The sequence below is a fragment of the Bos javanicus genome, chromosome 2, assembly GCF_032452875.1.
Source record: "Bos javanicus breed banteng chromosome 2, ARS-OSU_banteng_1.0, whole genome shotgun sequence".
Lineage (NCBI taxonomy): Eukaryota > Metazoa > Chordata > Mammalia > Artiodactyla > Bovidae > Bos > Bos javanicus.
Window position 1 is genome coordinate 123,817,190 of NC_083869.1, and position 15,876 is coordinate 123,833,065.

The following is a 15,876-nucleotide window of genomic DNA, read 5'->3' on the forward strand; positions in this document are numbered from 1 at the left end:
CACCTGCTTCTGAATCACTTCAACCAGAAGTAACGTTCGCATCACTTCTCCTAACCCACTGGTGAGAGCTGGTCATGTGGCCCCAGCCTACATGCAGAAGGCCTGGGAAATGCAGCCCCAGGTGGCCCCTTCCCAGCCTCAAGCCCTCACCCGTCTCACCACCTTGTCATCATCTCTGTATTAGTTCGCTAGGGCTGCTGTAACAAAATGCAACCAACTGGGTGGCTTAAAATAGGATCTACTGTCTCAGTTCTAGAAGCCAGACGTCCATATCAAGGTGTCAGCAGGGCCATGCTCCCTTGAAGACTCTAGAGAGGGATTTGTTCCTGAGGCCTCCAATAGCTTCAGGCATGCCTTGGCTTACCGCCGTCTTCTCCCTGTGTCTCATGACATCGTCTTCTCCTGTGTCTGTGTCCAAATTGCCCCTTTATGTAAGGGCACCAGTTATACTGGACTAGAGCCCACCCTAAGAATCTCATTTTAACTTTCCCTCTGGAAAGATCCAATTTTCAAGAAAGGCGACATTCTGAGGAACTAAGGGTGTGACCCACATATATCTTTGTGGTGTTGTTCAGTCACTCAGTCATGTCTGACTCTTTGTGACCCCATGGACTGCAGCATGCCAAGCTTCCCTGTCCTTCACTATCTCCCAGAGTTTGCTCAAACTCATGTCCACTGCGTCAGTGATGCCATCCAACCATCTCATCCTCTCCTGCCACCTTCTCCTTTAGCCTTAAGTCTTTCCCAGCATCAGGGTCTTTGCCAATGAGTCTTCTCTTCACATCTGGTGGCCAAAGTGTTGGAGCTTCAGCTTCAGTATCAGTCCTTCCAATGAATATTCACGGTTAATTTCCTTTAGGATTGGCTAATTTGATCTCCTTGCTATCCAGGGGATTTGAAGGGTCTTTTTCAGCCCCACAGTTCAAAAGCATCAATTCTTCAGCACTCAGCCTTCTTTATGGTCCAATGTTCACATCCACACATCTTTTTGGAGCAACACAATTCAACTTATACCAATCATACATTCCAGTTCATTGGCAACTCCTGGGCCACTTTTTACCACCATCTTCACCTGGGGGCCTGCAGGCGGTCGGAGTAGGTGGTTAAGAGGCTTCAAGGCAGATAGAAGTGGACTCAAGCCCTTCTTTTCAAGGGAGCAAAGGTCAGGAAGAGACCAGCCCACTGAGAGGTGGGGAGGGGGAGCAGGAAGGTTCTGGGAAAGGACAGCTCCAAACGGCATTTCCAGCTGGTCTTTAATGCTGAGGCTTCTGAAATGTGATGCTCAAAAAGAAAACAGTCTCGATTGAAATGGAAATGCACTGTGGTGGGTAAGAGGGGGAGAAAATGGAAACTGCACTTCCTTTCAAACACGTTGTATGTCACTCCCGAAAGGAGATCTCCTGGTAAAAGCTGCCCTGATGCTAACTGAGACGGTGGAGATGAGAGAGCACAGAGCCCTCGTGGAAAGATGTGAACATAAGCTGTGGCCGCTGTCAGTCTTGTCCCCTCAGGACGCAGCCCAGAAAGGAGGGTCTGGCACTGATGAGGAGCCTGGAAGAAACCGGGAGCCCCACTGGCATCGACTTGCTGATTGACTCTGGGGAGGTCAGGGCCTCCTCCCTCCCCACCCACTCCAGCAGCCGCAATCACACCCAAACTCCCTCCCAGGTGAGAAAGTCAAAGGCCGTGGGCAGGCCACATGACTGTGCAGGGGAAAACGAGGTGCTGGGGGGCGGGGGGCACTCAGATGCTCCATCTGCACAGGCCTTAGTTTCAGGTTCCCCACGTTCCTGCAGGAGTGGGGCCAGCCAGAGGCCCCAGGGCCCAGTGCCCACCCGACATTGCCACCCAGCAGGTGGCTTTCCTCCCGCAGAGATTCAGGACCCAGGGGCGAGGGCAGTCCCTTTCCACCTCTCAGGAGGTGTGGGACAGACGCTGGCATGTCTATGAGGTCATTCAGAGGGGGTCCGAGAAGAGAAGGTGGGGACATGGCAAGTCTGTGGGGTCGTTCAGAGGGGGACTGGGGGGAGAAGGTAGGGACCGGAGACCTACTGTCCTACAAGAGTCACCCTGGGCCGATCCTTCGAGTGGGGTGGCCCCTCTTGCCCTAACAGCCAACTGCACTGACCCCATTTTGCAGAAGAGGAAACCAAGGCTGGGGGATGTGGCCAAGTCACCCAGCAGGAGAGTGGTGGGAGCTGGGACTCAAATGCAGGCCTATTAGCTCCAGAGCTGGTGCCTCACTCAGCCTCACACTGGAGCTCCTCACAAGTGGGCATCTCCCCTCCAGCCCCTGTGCTCCATCAGGACAGCAGCTCTGCTTCATTCAGCTCTGCATCCCTGCTGTGCTGGTTCCCAAACCTCAGGCCAAAGAACCCCGGCGGCAGCCTCCCCTGGGAAGCTCATTAAAGACTCAGGTCCCTGGGCCCCACTCACAGCTGCTGCAACAGTATCTCCAGCGCTGGGGGTCCTGAACCTGAAGTTTTTAAAAGAACTTCCCTGGGGAGTTATGTCCAAGGAGCATTGCCCCAAACCCTAAGTGCTACTCTCTCTGTGTCTTCGGGCCTGAGGGGCAGGCACCATGCTAAATGCTTTACATCTAGTGATTCAGCCAAACCTCACTGCAACTCTACGAGGCCTCCACTGCTAGGTCCCTATTCTATGTCCCTATAGAGCTTCCCAGGTGGTTCAGTGGTAAAAATCCACCTACCAAGGCAGGAGATGCAGGCTTGATCCCTGGGTCGGGAAGATTCCCTGGAGAAGGAAATGGCAAACCACTCCAGTTTTCTTTCCTGGACAATTCCATGGACAGAGGAGCCTGGTGGGCTACAGTCATGGGGTCACAAAAGAGTTGGACACAACTTAGCAACTAAACTATCGAGCCTAACTCATGACTATAGTGCTGGCATATAGTCATCATTCAAACCACACCTGTTGATGGACTTGCTTCGTATAAACTCATTCAAGGCCCAGAAGAAATATGAAGTGGATCTAGTTCCCCTTTTACAGAAAGGGGGACTGAGACTCAGATAGGTTAAGTGATTGGAAGAGGCAGGGTCAGGACTGGCTGGCTCACAGGGCATTGTCCAGGGGAGGGGGGCTGGGCGCTCCCCGTCCCCCTGCACATGGAGTGACAGCAAGGCCTCTGTCAACAGAGAGAACTGATCCAGTGTCCAGTGGCTTTGCTGAGGCCTAATGCTAGGAGGCACCGGCTACCAGCTGGGCAAGGAGTCCAGTTGTATCCAGAGAGGCTATTTTCATGCCCCTGTGTGCTCAGAAGCTGTGACTGTGCTCTTTGCTTCCATCATTGGTTCATCCACCTGAATGTCCCTAACCCAGGCTGGAAGCCCTTCCACTGGGGCCTGGGTCTCTGCCACAGGGTCTTCCTCCCGGACCGGCCTGGCCGTGCCTCCCATATCTCTAGGGAGGGGCACTGCCCACTACCCTGTGCCAGACAGCTCTCCTGATCAGAAAGTCCCTTCTCCTGAACTCTGTCTCCCAGGGGTTCCTCTTGAAGATCCCAGCTCCGCATCCAGGGCAACACAGAGCAAGCGGAATCACCCACATAACAACCGTCGCACATCAACCACAGCAACAGCACTGGCAATGAGCTATTTACCGAGTGCTCGCTGCCTGCCGGGCACCACACACCACACAAAAGGGTTCACTCGGATAATCTCATCAAGCCCCTGACAACCTGTGGGGGTCAGGGGTGTTATTGTCCAATTGTGCGCATGGGGAAACTGAGGCTCACTGAGGGAGAAAGGTTTGCCTAAAGTCATGGAACACAAGTTTCGATAATGAGTACCTGGCATTACCCTCTCCCCTCTCCCCCTCCCTTGGATCCTGCTGACAGCTTGCTGGGATCCCTTTCTGAATTCTCCTAAAATCCTAAAATAGCCCTTGGGCTGTGGAATCAACCGCATCTGTAACCTCATTCACTCCTGGATTCTCATCACGTGCAGTAATGAATTCCATTAGGATCCAAGCCGTTTTGATTGGAGCTTTATTGATTTGGAGCCTGAGCAACATTATAGACACAAAGTTCACAGTAACACAAAGTACTGACATGACTGTTAAAAGACGTTATCAGTGAAACAGGCACAGAGCCAGGGGACACCAGGGTTATTCTGAACTCTCACACCATGCCCCCTGCAGTCCGCACCCCCCCTCACAGCTCTCAGCATATTTTGTTCTGGACAACCCCACCCACCCTTCACAGGAGAGGCTCAGAGAGGTGAAGTCACTTGACTAAGATGACTCAGCTAGTGAGGGGCAAAGCCCAGAAGTAGACCCACGTTGTCTGGTACCAAACAGAGAACATTTCCCTGCACCACGGTCCACGAGTCGGCCAGTATCGCTGGTCCAATTAGATGAATCCAATCTAATTGTGTGGATTACATAATGACAATGCCGATTAAACTTGCTCATCAGACAAGCCACTGCTTCTCCCTTAAATAAGAGAAGGTGGAGAGAGAGAAATGACAGCAAACGCCTCTGGACAATAGTCCCAATGGTGTGGTGGGTCCTACTGAAGACCCAGTAGTAAAATGGGGAAGGGCAGAGGATGATGGCCCCATTACTCCAACTATTAGCATAGCATCATCCATGGTCATGGACTGCAGGTCATAATACAGGTGCGGTGGGCTGAACTCCTACCCAAACTCCTAGCCAGCTTCAAGCCCACCCCATCCTTCTGTTCAAGATAGCACAGAACACAAAGGGAGAGGCAAGGGAGACAGGGTGATTCCATCCATGCACATGGTCAGAGCAGCCGCCAAGAAAAGGACGTTAGCAGCCAAGATGTGTCCAGGGCCTGGGCCTCAAGCCCAGGGGTGTGAATTGGGGTCATCACAGCATCCAAGGCTTCACTCTGGATTCTTTCTTCCCCTACGTGCTGCAGTGAATCTGGCTATGTCATGTCTAAATTCAAATGTGTGGGATCCCAAGGAACACAGCTGGTCAAAGACAGCAAAGAACTGTGGTGGCCTTAGCTCTCTCTAGAAGTGGAGAAGGGTCCACGAGGCTGCCTGACTTTAGGACCCATACTTCCCTGTTCAAATGTCCTCTGAAGGCTTCCTGAAGCCCTAACTGGAGAGACAGAACTTCTCAACACGATCTATATGGCCCTCCCCAGACTGGGCCCAACGTTGTTCCAGGCTCACTTTACCCCAGCCCCCTCACTTTATCTGCTCCAGTCACACTTGCCTCCTGGTCATGCTAACCTGCCCGCCCCAGGACCTTTGCACATGCTGTTCTCTTTGCCTAGAATGCCTTTTTTCTTCCCTCTTACGTGAGAAACACCCATTCATTACTTCCTCAAGACAGTCTTCCCTGACCCCTTAGTTGAGCTATAAAACATGCAATAGACGATTGACTTTATATACTGTCTGCTCTCACTGCAGTCTAAGCTCCAGCAGGGTGGGAACTCTATCTGATTCTTCTCTCTGTGGTGTCCCTACCCTCATAGCACAGATTCTATCACAGAGTGAGAAGCCAGTAAATACTGAGTAAGTGAATAAACAAGGAGTTTCAGCAGTGGTTACCACAGATGCATAAGGTTCTGTCAATGTAAACATTACCTAATTATCTAAATGTTCAGAGAGTCCCCCTAGTATGAGGCATCCCAGAGTTAAGAGATGATCCAGAGGACACTTTGAGAGATCCAAATTAAGGCAACAAAAAAACCCACATATCAATGTCAAGGTTGAGAAGGATGGAGTTGGAAAGCAGGTCTTGGGGGCAGGAAAGAAGGTGGAGAGGATAGAATGGACTCTTTCCCCTCACATAGTCAGCACTACCCCCCAACTTCCAGAAACACCCTCATCTACACACCTGAGTTGGGCAGGTCTGCCAGTGTCCCCCCCCACCCCCCCACCCCTGGCAGCCGATTCTCCCATTTTCCTTTAGCAACTGAACCTCAAATTTCAGCTTTGTCTGTGGCTGCTCAGAGAAATTTCCCAAGGCTAAGAAAACCTTCATCTCAGCCCACTTCTGCTGCCTTGACTTGGGCACAGCCAGCCCACAGAGCAAAGGGAAGGGAAGGAAGGAAAATTTATGGCACCACTGATGGGGATGACGGTTATGAATGGGTGGATGTCCAGCCACCCACCCATCACACCCGCTTACGGAGGCCTCGGGCAGGCGGGGCTTAGGGGCCAAGTCCTCCTCCCTGCAGGGCTCGCTCTGGCCCCCTTGCTCCGGCTCCCGCCCACCAGGCCTGGTGGAATCATCAAATAAATCCAACATTTAGAAAAGGGGGGCAGGGAGGGGGATCCTGCAGACACTTTCCTGAAATTCAGTGGTAATAAAAGAGAAAAATGGGCCAGCTCACTCTCGACAACCAGTGCCAGAGAAGTAATTATCCCACTTTCTGGTCGTCAGCGAGGATGCCAGTGGCAGAGGCACCTGCCCAGGTAATTCATCAGTCTCAGATTTATGGACTCCCCGGGAACCCAATGTACAAAGACGCCTCTCCAGTTCACTTGAAACAACGCTATTTAGATTTTGTCAAGATTATTGCTCTTCTCTGCCATCCCTGAGCGGGGAGGCAGGCGCCATGATGTACGGCACAAGTAAATATTGATTTCTAAGCACCAACCCTGAAGAAAAATCTCTACCAATGAGCCAGTTGTTGCCAGCTGCCCAAGCCCACCCTAGGGCCATGGTTTCCCCTGTGAGGCACTGAGCTGCAATCTCACGCCAGGCAGACAGAGAGCCCAGCTGATTGACCACAGGGCAAGAAGGCTGTGTTGTATAGAAGGTACCAAAAGCCTCAGTTTCCTCATCTGTGAATGGGAATCACAGCATGGAATGATGAGGATTCTCATTTTCTCTATTGTTTTTTAAAAAAAAAAAAAATGAGATGAGCAGATATTTCTTTTGTATGGAGAAAACTAAGCCCAACAAAACCGAAATAAAAGTGAGGGTGGGCAGGGAAGCCCTGGCGGCACACTGGTCAAGAATTTGTCTGGGTCGGGAAGATCCCCTGGAGAAGGGAATGGCAACCCATTCCAGTATCCTTGCCTGGAATATCCCATGGACACAGGAGCCTAGCGGGCTACAGTCCATGGGGTCACAGGAGTTGGCCACAACTTAGCAGCTGAGCTTGAGCATGAGTACACACCCCACTGATTTGCAGAGAGAGTTGAGTGAGGTGATACGAACCCCACAGGACAGGGCCGGCAGGTAATGAGTGCACAGAGCCTGTGACCACCAGGCCACTCTGATGCCTCGCAGATGCTGGTTGTGGCTGTTGAAAATCAGGGTTCTTGGCAGGGTGATGCCTTGTGACACTGGTCAGGGAGGATGACCTCTCTGATTCACCCATGAAATAATAAAGACACTACTTTCCAGCCTAGAGGCAGGGGCAGACCTTCTCCTGCCATCTCCAGCCCCTGAAAACCCCTGTTTGAGTCACTGAGGGGTTGGTGACCTTAGATGTTAACCCTTCAGGAGGATAAGACATGACAGCAAGCGTCTCTTCACTTCTCTATGGTCCAATGCCGTCATTCACCCCTCATTCATGCATCCTTTCAAAAGCCCAGGAGCCCTTATTTAGCACATTAGAAGCTGTGCCCTGGTACCCCTGGTACACCAGCTCTAAGCCTCGTGGGTGAGGAACACACAAGAGCAGGCAAGTCTGGTGCAATGAGAGGTGATGGCTGCAGAGATGCGTGGAGTCTAGGGAGCTCGGAGCAGGGCTTGTCTGAACCTGCCTGTGGAGGTCGGGCAAGCTCCACAGAGTGGCACTGATCTGGGAAGGAAGAGGGGGCGTTGTTAGGATGTCACGGTGGGAAAAGCACACCAGACAGAGGGAACAGCGCCTGCAGAGGCTCAGAGACTGGGAAGCGTTTGGCCTGTCCAAGGAAGAGCACGTGATCTGGAGTGGCTGGAGGATGGGGCGTGTGTTAAGTGGTGGAGCTGAAGTGAGAGACAAGGCTGGAGAGGTTGGGGCCTGGCAGGCAATGACGTCGCCTTTCAGAGCCTGTTTATTGCTGCAGTTGAGGGGGAGCTCAATCCCTGTCAAACCAATGCCGGGGACCAACTCTCGAATGCTTACTGTGTGCTTTGTACAACTCAGCCCCTTTCAGGTCCTTTCTTGCGAAGTGCCATCTCCCTACCCTGGGATCTGCCTCGACTTGTGCTCCAGGCCTGATGGCACCCTAAGGATCTGAGAGTCTCCAGCTCGGCTCCACGCTCGGCCCCAAGCTCAGTGCCAGGCATGGGGGGCGGCGAGCACATGTGTCCTTGGGTGAGCAGTCTTGTTGGAAGAGCATCCTCCCACCGACCTGTTCTGTGGTCAACCCTACCCTGCCATCCCCCACCTAAGGAACCATCCCCACCTCTAGCCCTGCTCCTGGTTCCATCCCTGAGCCTGGGCTCCACATTTGCAGTCTACTTGCATCCCAAAAACCCTGTGAATGCCACACCCGTGCAGTCCACTTCCTGTGGCCCCCACCTTTCTACATGCTCTTGTCCAACAGGACAGCCTTGTCATTTATCTGGGGCCTCCAGGGCTAACTGTACTCTGAGTTGCAACCAGCTGGTGTCTGGGCTTTGGGAAACCTGGGTCTTCCAAAGTCAGGCTGGGGGACAGAGCGTGAAGCCCTCTTGATTTGCCAATTCTGCCTGGTCTCAGAATGAGGTCATTTCCAGGAAAAAGAAATTGAGACAATTAACAGCCAGAGTGGTGAAAATAAAACATGAACATATGGCCATTCACAATAGCATCATAAATAAGAAAATACTTAGGAATAAATTTAACAAATGAAGGGCAAGGCTTGTGTGCTGAACACTATGAAACATGGCTGAGATCAATTAAAGAAGATCTAAATAAATGGATAGATATTTCATGTCCATGGGCTAAAAGACTCCATATTGTTAAGTTGGCAATTTTCCCCAAATTGATCTACATATTAAATGCAATCCCTATTAAAAAAAAAAAAACTTAGCAATTTTTTTATAGAAATTGACAAACTGACTCTGAAATTTATATGGAAATTTTAAGGATGAAGAATAGAGCAAATAATTTTGAAAAAAAACAAAATTGGAGGACCAATACTGCCTGACTCTGAAACATACTATCAAGCCACAGTAGTCAAGATAGTGTGGCACTGATGCAAGAGAGGCACATAGTTCAAAAAAAAGAAATTGAAAGTCATAAAGAGAGCCGTGAAATTCATGGTGAATTGATTTTTAACAGAAGTACAAAGACAATTCAGTGTCTTGTTGAATTCTCAGGGCACGTTTGACCATCGGTTCAATCTTGTCAAGAAATGATGTTGGGACAGTGGGCTACCGACATGAACTTAAACCCTCACCTCATTCCATACACAAAAATTAACCCTAAATGGATCAAAGACTTAAATATAAAAGCTAAAACCATAAAACTCCCAGAAGAAAACAAAGGAATAGATCTTTATGACGTTGTATTAGGCAAAGAATTCTTTGCGTTTTTGGAAGAGACCAAGAAGAAGATCAGTAAAAGAAAAAAAATCAGCAAATTTCCTTTGTCAAAATTTTTAAAACTATTTCAAAGGACGTCATTAAGGATATTAAAAACAAGCCCACAGACTGGGAGGAAATATTTGTAAACAGCATACTGATTAAGGTATTATGCCCAAAATATATCAAGAATACCTCTAATTTAATAATAAGAAGATAAACAATCCAATTTCAAAATAGTCTAAAGACTTGGGTAGACATTCATGAAAGAAAATACATAAAGGGCTAATTAGCTCATAGAACATGATTAACATATTCAACTAATGAAATTAGTCAGGAGGTAAATGCAAACTAAAACCAGCAGTGAGATACCAATTCACAGCCACTTGAATGAATATACTTTTTTTAAAGGACAATATCAAATGTTGTTAAAGACGTGGAGAAAACAGAAACCTTCTTATACTGCAGGTAGGAATGTAAAATGTACAGTTGCTTTGGGGAAAGAGTATGGCAGTTTCTTAAAAAGCTAAACACAAACTTATCATAACACCCAGCAATTCCATTCTCAGGAATCTCCCTAAAAGAGACAAAAAAAAAACCTATGTTCACAAAAGAGGTTCATATGCAGATGTTTATAGCAGCATTATTCATGACAGCCAAAATGCAGAATAACCCGAGTGTCTATCAAGTTTGAGTGGATACATAAATGTGAGTATCCATCCAGTGGAATATCACTCAGCAAGAAAAGGGAAGAACAACTGACCTATCCTACTCATGGATGAACCTCAGCTCTATTATGCAAATAAGCCAGCTACAAAAGACTATATACAGTAACAGTCCCTTTATATGGAGAGTCCACAAAAGGCAAACTTACGGTGACAAAATCAGACCGTGCATGCCTAGGACATTATGTGTCTTTGTAGGGGAGGGGAGAAGTGAGGATTAACCGCTAACAAACATAAGGGAGCTCACTGTGATAGAAATGTTCAATAACTGGATTTTGGTGATGGTTACACAACTTGTGTGTGTGAAATATTTTTTGATATTATACATAAACTACACTAAAATGCCTTTCCTTAAATAAAAGAGAACATTTTAGATACAGCAAATTTTAATGAAATAAACACAGTTAAGATCAAAAAGATAAATTAGACACTGCCAGCTTATCTTCAGCCCTTGCCTTAAGCAGGCTAATCAAAACAACTTAAAATACACAAATGAGTCTTTCTCTGTTCTGTGAAGCAGTAAATGGATATCCTTGGTACTTAAATATATTAATATAACCTGTTATAGAGACCTGACTATAAAACCAGTCTCCTATAGGTTTTGAGATGGCATTCACCATCTCTGTAAAAGGTTGACCATTATCAGTCAAATTTAGTCATATGTTTACAAAGGGAAAACAGTGTTAAAATATCATTTTCTCTTTTAGTTTTTTGGCCACCTGCTGAATCAAAATTACTATCAAAATTCAAAAAGCTGATCATGATTTATCCACAAGCCAATCTTATTTAAATCAGGACTTTCCAACAGAAATATTCTATCAGCCTTTTTTTTAATTTAAATTTATTTATTTTAATTAGAGGCTAATTACTTTACAATATATGATCTGAATTCTTGTATATGCAATCAGTTTAGATACTGTACATATAAAAAGGTCATAGACATTTCTATTTTGTAATAAATAAGTAGCTGCCTTGACATAAGCTATCAAGTCTGAGAAACCTGTATCCAGGTTAAGAAGCAACAGTTAGAACTGGACATGGACCTGTATATTGTCACTCTGTTTATTTAACTTATATGCAGAGTACATCACATGAAATGCCTGGCTGGATGAATCACAAGCTGGAATCAAGATTGCTGGGAGAAATATCAACAACCTCAGGTGTGCAGATGATAACATTCTAATGGCAGAAAGTGAAGAGGAACTAAAGAGCCTCTTGATGAGGAAGAAAGAGAAGAGTGAAAAAGCTAGCTTAAAGCTCAATGTTCAAAAAAATAAGATCATGTCATCCAGTCTCATTATTTCATGGCAAATAAATGGCAGAAAAATGGAAGCAGTGGCAGATTTTATTGTCTTGGGCTCCAAAATCACTACGGACAGTGGACAACAGCCACAAAATTTGAAGACACTTGCTCTGTGGAAGGAAAAATATGTCAAACCTAGACCAACCTAGATAGCATATTCAAAAGCAGAGACATTACTTTGCCAACAAAGGTTCGTCTAGTCAAGGCTATGGTTTTTCCTGTGGTCATGTATGGATGTGAAAGTTGGACTGTGAAGAAGGCTGAGCGCTGAAGAATTGATGCTTTTGAACTGTGGTGTTGGAGAAGACTCTTGAGAGTCCCTTGGACTGCAAGGAGATCCAACCAGTCCATTCTGAAGGAGATCATGCTTGGGATTTCTTTGGAGGGAATGATGCTGACACTGAAACTCCAATACTTTGGCCAACTGATGTGAAGAGCTGACTCATTTGAAAAGACCCTGATGCTGGGAAAGATTGAGGGCAGGAGGAGAAGGGGATAACAGAGGATGAGATGGTTGGATGGCATCACTGACACAATGGACATAGGTTTGGGTGGACTCTGGGAGTTGGTGATAGACAGGGAGGCCTGGCATGCTGTGGTTCATGGGGTCACAAAGAGTTGGACACAACTGAGCAACTGAACTGACTTAACTGAGACAGCATATTATAAAGCAGAGATATTACTTTGCCTACAAAGATCCATATAATCAAAGCTATGGTTTTTCCAGTAGGATGTGAGAGTTGAACCATAAATAAAACTAAGCGCTGAAGAACTGATGCTTGTGAGATCCACAAGATCTTGTGAGAAGACTCGTGTGAATCCTTTGGACAACAAGGAGATCAGACCAGTCAATCCTAAAGGAAATTAATGCTGAATATTCATTGGAAGTACTGATGCTAAAGCTGAAGTTCCAATACTTTGGCCACCTGATGTGAAGAGTCGATTCATTGGAAAAGACCCTGATGCTGGGAAACATTCAAGGCAGGAGGAGAAGAGGGTGGCAGAGGATGAGATGGTTGGATGGCATCACCAACTCCATGGACATGAGTTTAAGCAAACTCCAGGAGATGGAGTTTAAGCAAACTCCAGGAAAGCCTGGCCTGCTGCAGTCCATGGGGTCACAAAGAGTTGGAAACGACTTAACAGCTGATCAACAACAGAAATCAAGTTTGCTCTTCTGCCTTCTTAATGCCAGTAGTGAAGGTTATTTTTGTTCCAAGGATGTACTACATACGATTCTCTTACTCCATCGATGTCTCTTCTTCCCAGTGATGCCTTTGTTCTTGTGAGCCTCTGCGTAAGAGAGTCTAGGGGCCTGAACTGCATTTCACCCAAGCACAGCACGGGGGTTTGGCCCAGTCCAGTGCTTATCCCTGTTTCCACAGTGTGGCACTGGGTACACTTCTGAGAAATCATCTTGCCCTTCTCAGCATCACCCACTTTTAAATTGTTCCTTGGTCACGTGTGATACAAAATTTCCAGACACAAGTCAGCTGTCCACTCTCTCCACAACTTTTTAAGGATTTTTTTTTTGATGTGGACCATTTTAACGTCTTTATTAAATTTGTTACAATATTGTTTTGTGTTTTGGTGTTTTGGTCACAGGGAAGTGAGATCCTAGCTTCCCATCCAGGGATCGAACCTGGACCCTCTGCATTGGAAAGCAAAGGTTTAACCACTGGACCACCAGGGAAGTTCCAACAACTCTTGAAGCTTACTAAAACTCACAGATTCATACGTTTAAAGTGGATGAAGTTTATTATAAATTATACCTCAATAAAACTAGTTATTTTAAAAGTATAACTCCATGCAAATGCACCCACAGGGCTGGTTAAATGAAGAAGATAATAGGTGATGAATACGGTCCTCTGCCAGCTCTCATTTTCTTCTGAGAAAAAAAGGCAGGAGCTGGAGAGCGGCCTTAGCATTTTAGACTAGTCATAGCAAGAACAACTCCCACAGCTCTTACAAGGAACACCCAACTCCAGCCTGGCCAGGCCTTGCCCTCTCCACCATCAGTTCCCACCCTGGTCCTACACCTTATGTCCTTCTCAGACACACTGGCCTTTTAGGCTTCATATTGACATAGTCCTTCCCACCTCAGGGCCTTTGCATGTGCTATCACTCCTGCCAGAAACATATTTTGCTTTCAGCCTACTTAACTTCTACTCAATCTCAGACCTCAGCTCCATTGTCTCTTCCTTGAAGAAGGCTTCCCTGATTTCCTAAGCTTGGTCAAATCCCTCTATGAATTAGTGTCATAGACCCTATGCCTTTCTCCCTATATAATTTACCATAGTAGCAACTTTTCATTTATTTGTAACATTATTGGATTCCTGTTAGACAGTTATCCTGAAAACAGAGACCATGTCTAATTTGTTCACCACCTTACCCCAAGGCTCACATAGCGCCTGACACATAGCAGATGCTCAGTTAACTATTAAATGACGTGCCAAAAGTTAAAATTCTAAACTTCTTAAGATCACGGGATTGCAGTATTTAAAAATTCTGTCATTTTTGAGATATAACATCTCATCACCTTATGTAATTATTATATTCCTTATTATTACATGCAACTATTATATTCATATGCCAGAGAACAAAAATTCTACAAAACAACTAGCAAAACTTGGCCCTGCAGTTTACAGTTTTATAAATTAAGGAGTTTTTCTTTTTCTTTTTTTCTTTTTTTTTTTTCTAATTTTATTTTATTTTTAAACTTTACATAATTGTATTAGTTTTGCCAAATATCAAAATGAATCTGCCACAGGTATACATGTGTTCCCCATCCCGAACCCTCCTCCCTCCTCCCTCCCCATACCATCCCTCTGGGCCGTCCCAGTGCACCAGCCCCAAGCATCCAGCATCGTGCATCGAACCTGGACTGGCAACTCGTTTCCTACATGATATTTTACATGTTTCATTGCCATTCTCCCAAATCTTCCCACCCTCTCCCTCTCCCACAGAGTCCATAAGACTGTTCTATACATCAGTGTCTCTTTTGCTGTCTCGTACACAGGGTTATTGTTACCATCTTTCTAAATTCCATATATATGCGTTAGTATACTGTATTTATGTTTTTCCTTCTGGCTTACTTCACTCTGTATAATAGGCTCCAGTTTCATCCACCTCATTAGAACTGATTCAAATGTTTTCTTTTTAATGGCTGAGTAATACTCCATTGTGTATATGTACCACAGCTTTCTTTATCCATTCATCTGCTGATGGACATCTAGGTTGCTTCCATGTCCTGGCTATTATAAACAGTGCTGCGATGAACATTGGGGTACACGTGTCTCTTTCCCTTCTGGTTTCCTCAGTGTGTATGCCCAGCAGTGGGGTTGCTGGATCATAAGGCAGTTCTATTTCCAGTTTTTTAAGGAATCTCCACACTGTTCTCCATAGTGGCTGTACTAGTTTGCATTCCCACCAACAGTGTAAGAGGGTTCCCTTTTCTCCACACCCTCTCCAGCATTTATTATTTGTAGACTTTTGGATCGCAGCCATTCTGACTGGTGTGAAATGGTACCTCATAGTGGTTTTGATTTGCATTTCTCTGATAATGAGTGATGTTGAGCATCTTTTCATGTGTTTGTTAGCCATCTGTATGTCTTCTTTGGAGAAATGTCTATTTAATTCTTTGGCCCATTTTTTGATTGGGTCGTTTATTTTTCTGGAGTTGAGCTGTAGGAGTTGCTTGTATATTTTTGAGATTTTTTTCTTTAACAAAATCTTAGCGCTTTCTCCCTGTAGCCCCGCTTCCATGTGGAAGGAGGGGAGCAGAGACCAGGCAGACGCCTGAGGCACCTCGACCTTTTCTTGTGGTGAGTGACCTCCCTTGAGGCCTCTGGCTTCCGGCTGTTACGGCTGTTACCTTACTGTCGGGTTACGGTGGAATGAAGGGGCATAGGGAGCCCTGGACGGGGCATGGGGCCAGCCTCGCTCAGCCTGTGGCATCGTCCCCGCCCACTGGGCGCTCTGGAGAGTGGCCTGGGTCTCCTGAGACGGAGTTGGTGCTGGAGAGCCGGAAGCACTCGCCAAAGTCCAACTTCTTAAAACACAGCTGCTTCCATACCGACCAGCACGTAATTCATGACGCACACACAGACGAGAGGAGGGTTTCTGACGGCGGTTCTGACGCCGTCTGGGGGGGAGGGCAGAGGAAGGAAAGGCGGCATTTCACTCCTCCGTCCCGTCAGCGTCTGGAAGAGCAGCTGGGGCGCAGCGACAGCCCCTCAATTCCTCAGGCCGGGGGCGCAGGCGAAGACCCCAGTCCACACGTGTCATTTTCTTCTCCTAACAGTTCAGAGCTATTTCAGTATCAGTGATAAAAGGGCTGATATGTGTGTGTTAGTCGCTCAGTTGTGTCCGACTCTGCGACCCCATGGACTGTAGCCCAGC

The 15,876-nt window shown here is 46.8% G+C and overlaps 1 pseudogene; it reads right to left on the reverse strand.

The window, feature by feature from the left end:
* LOC133256330 (cytochrome c-like) overlaps positions 1-15,653 on the reverse strand; it is a 77,451-nt pseudogene extending 61,798 nt beyond the window's left edge.
* Between the last annotated feature and the right edge of the window lie 223 nt (positions 15,654-15,876).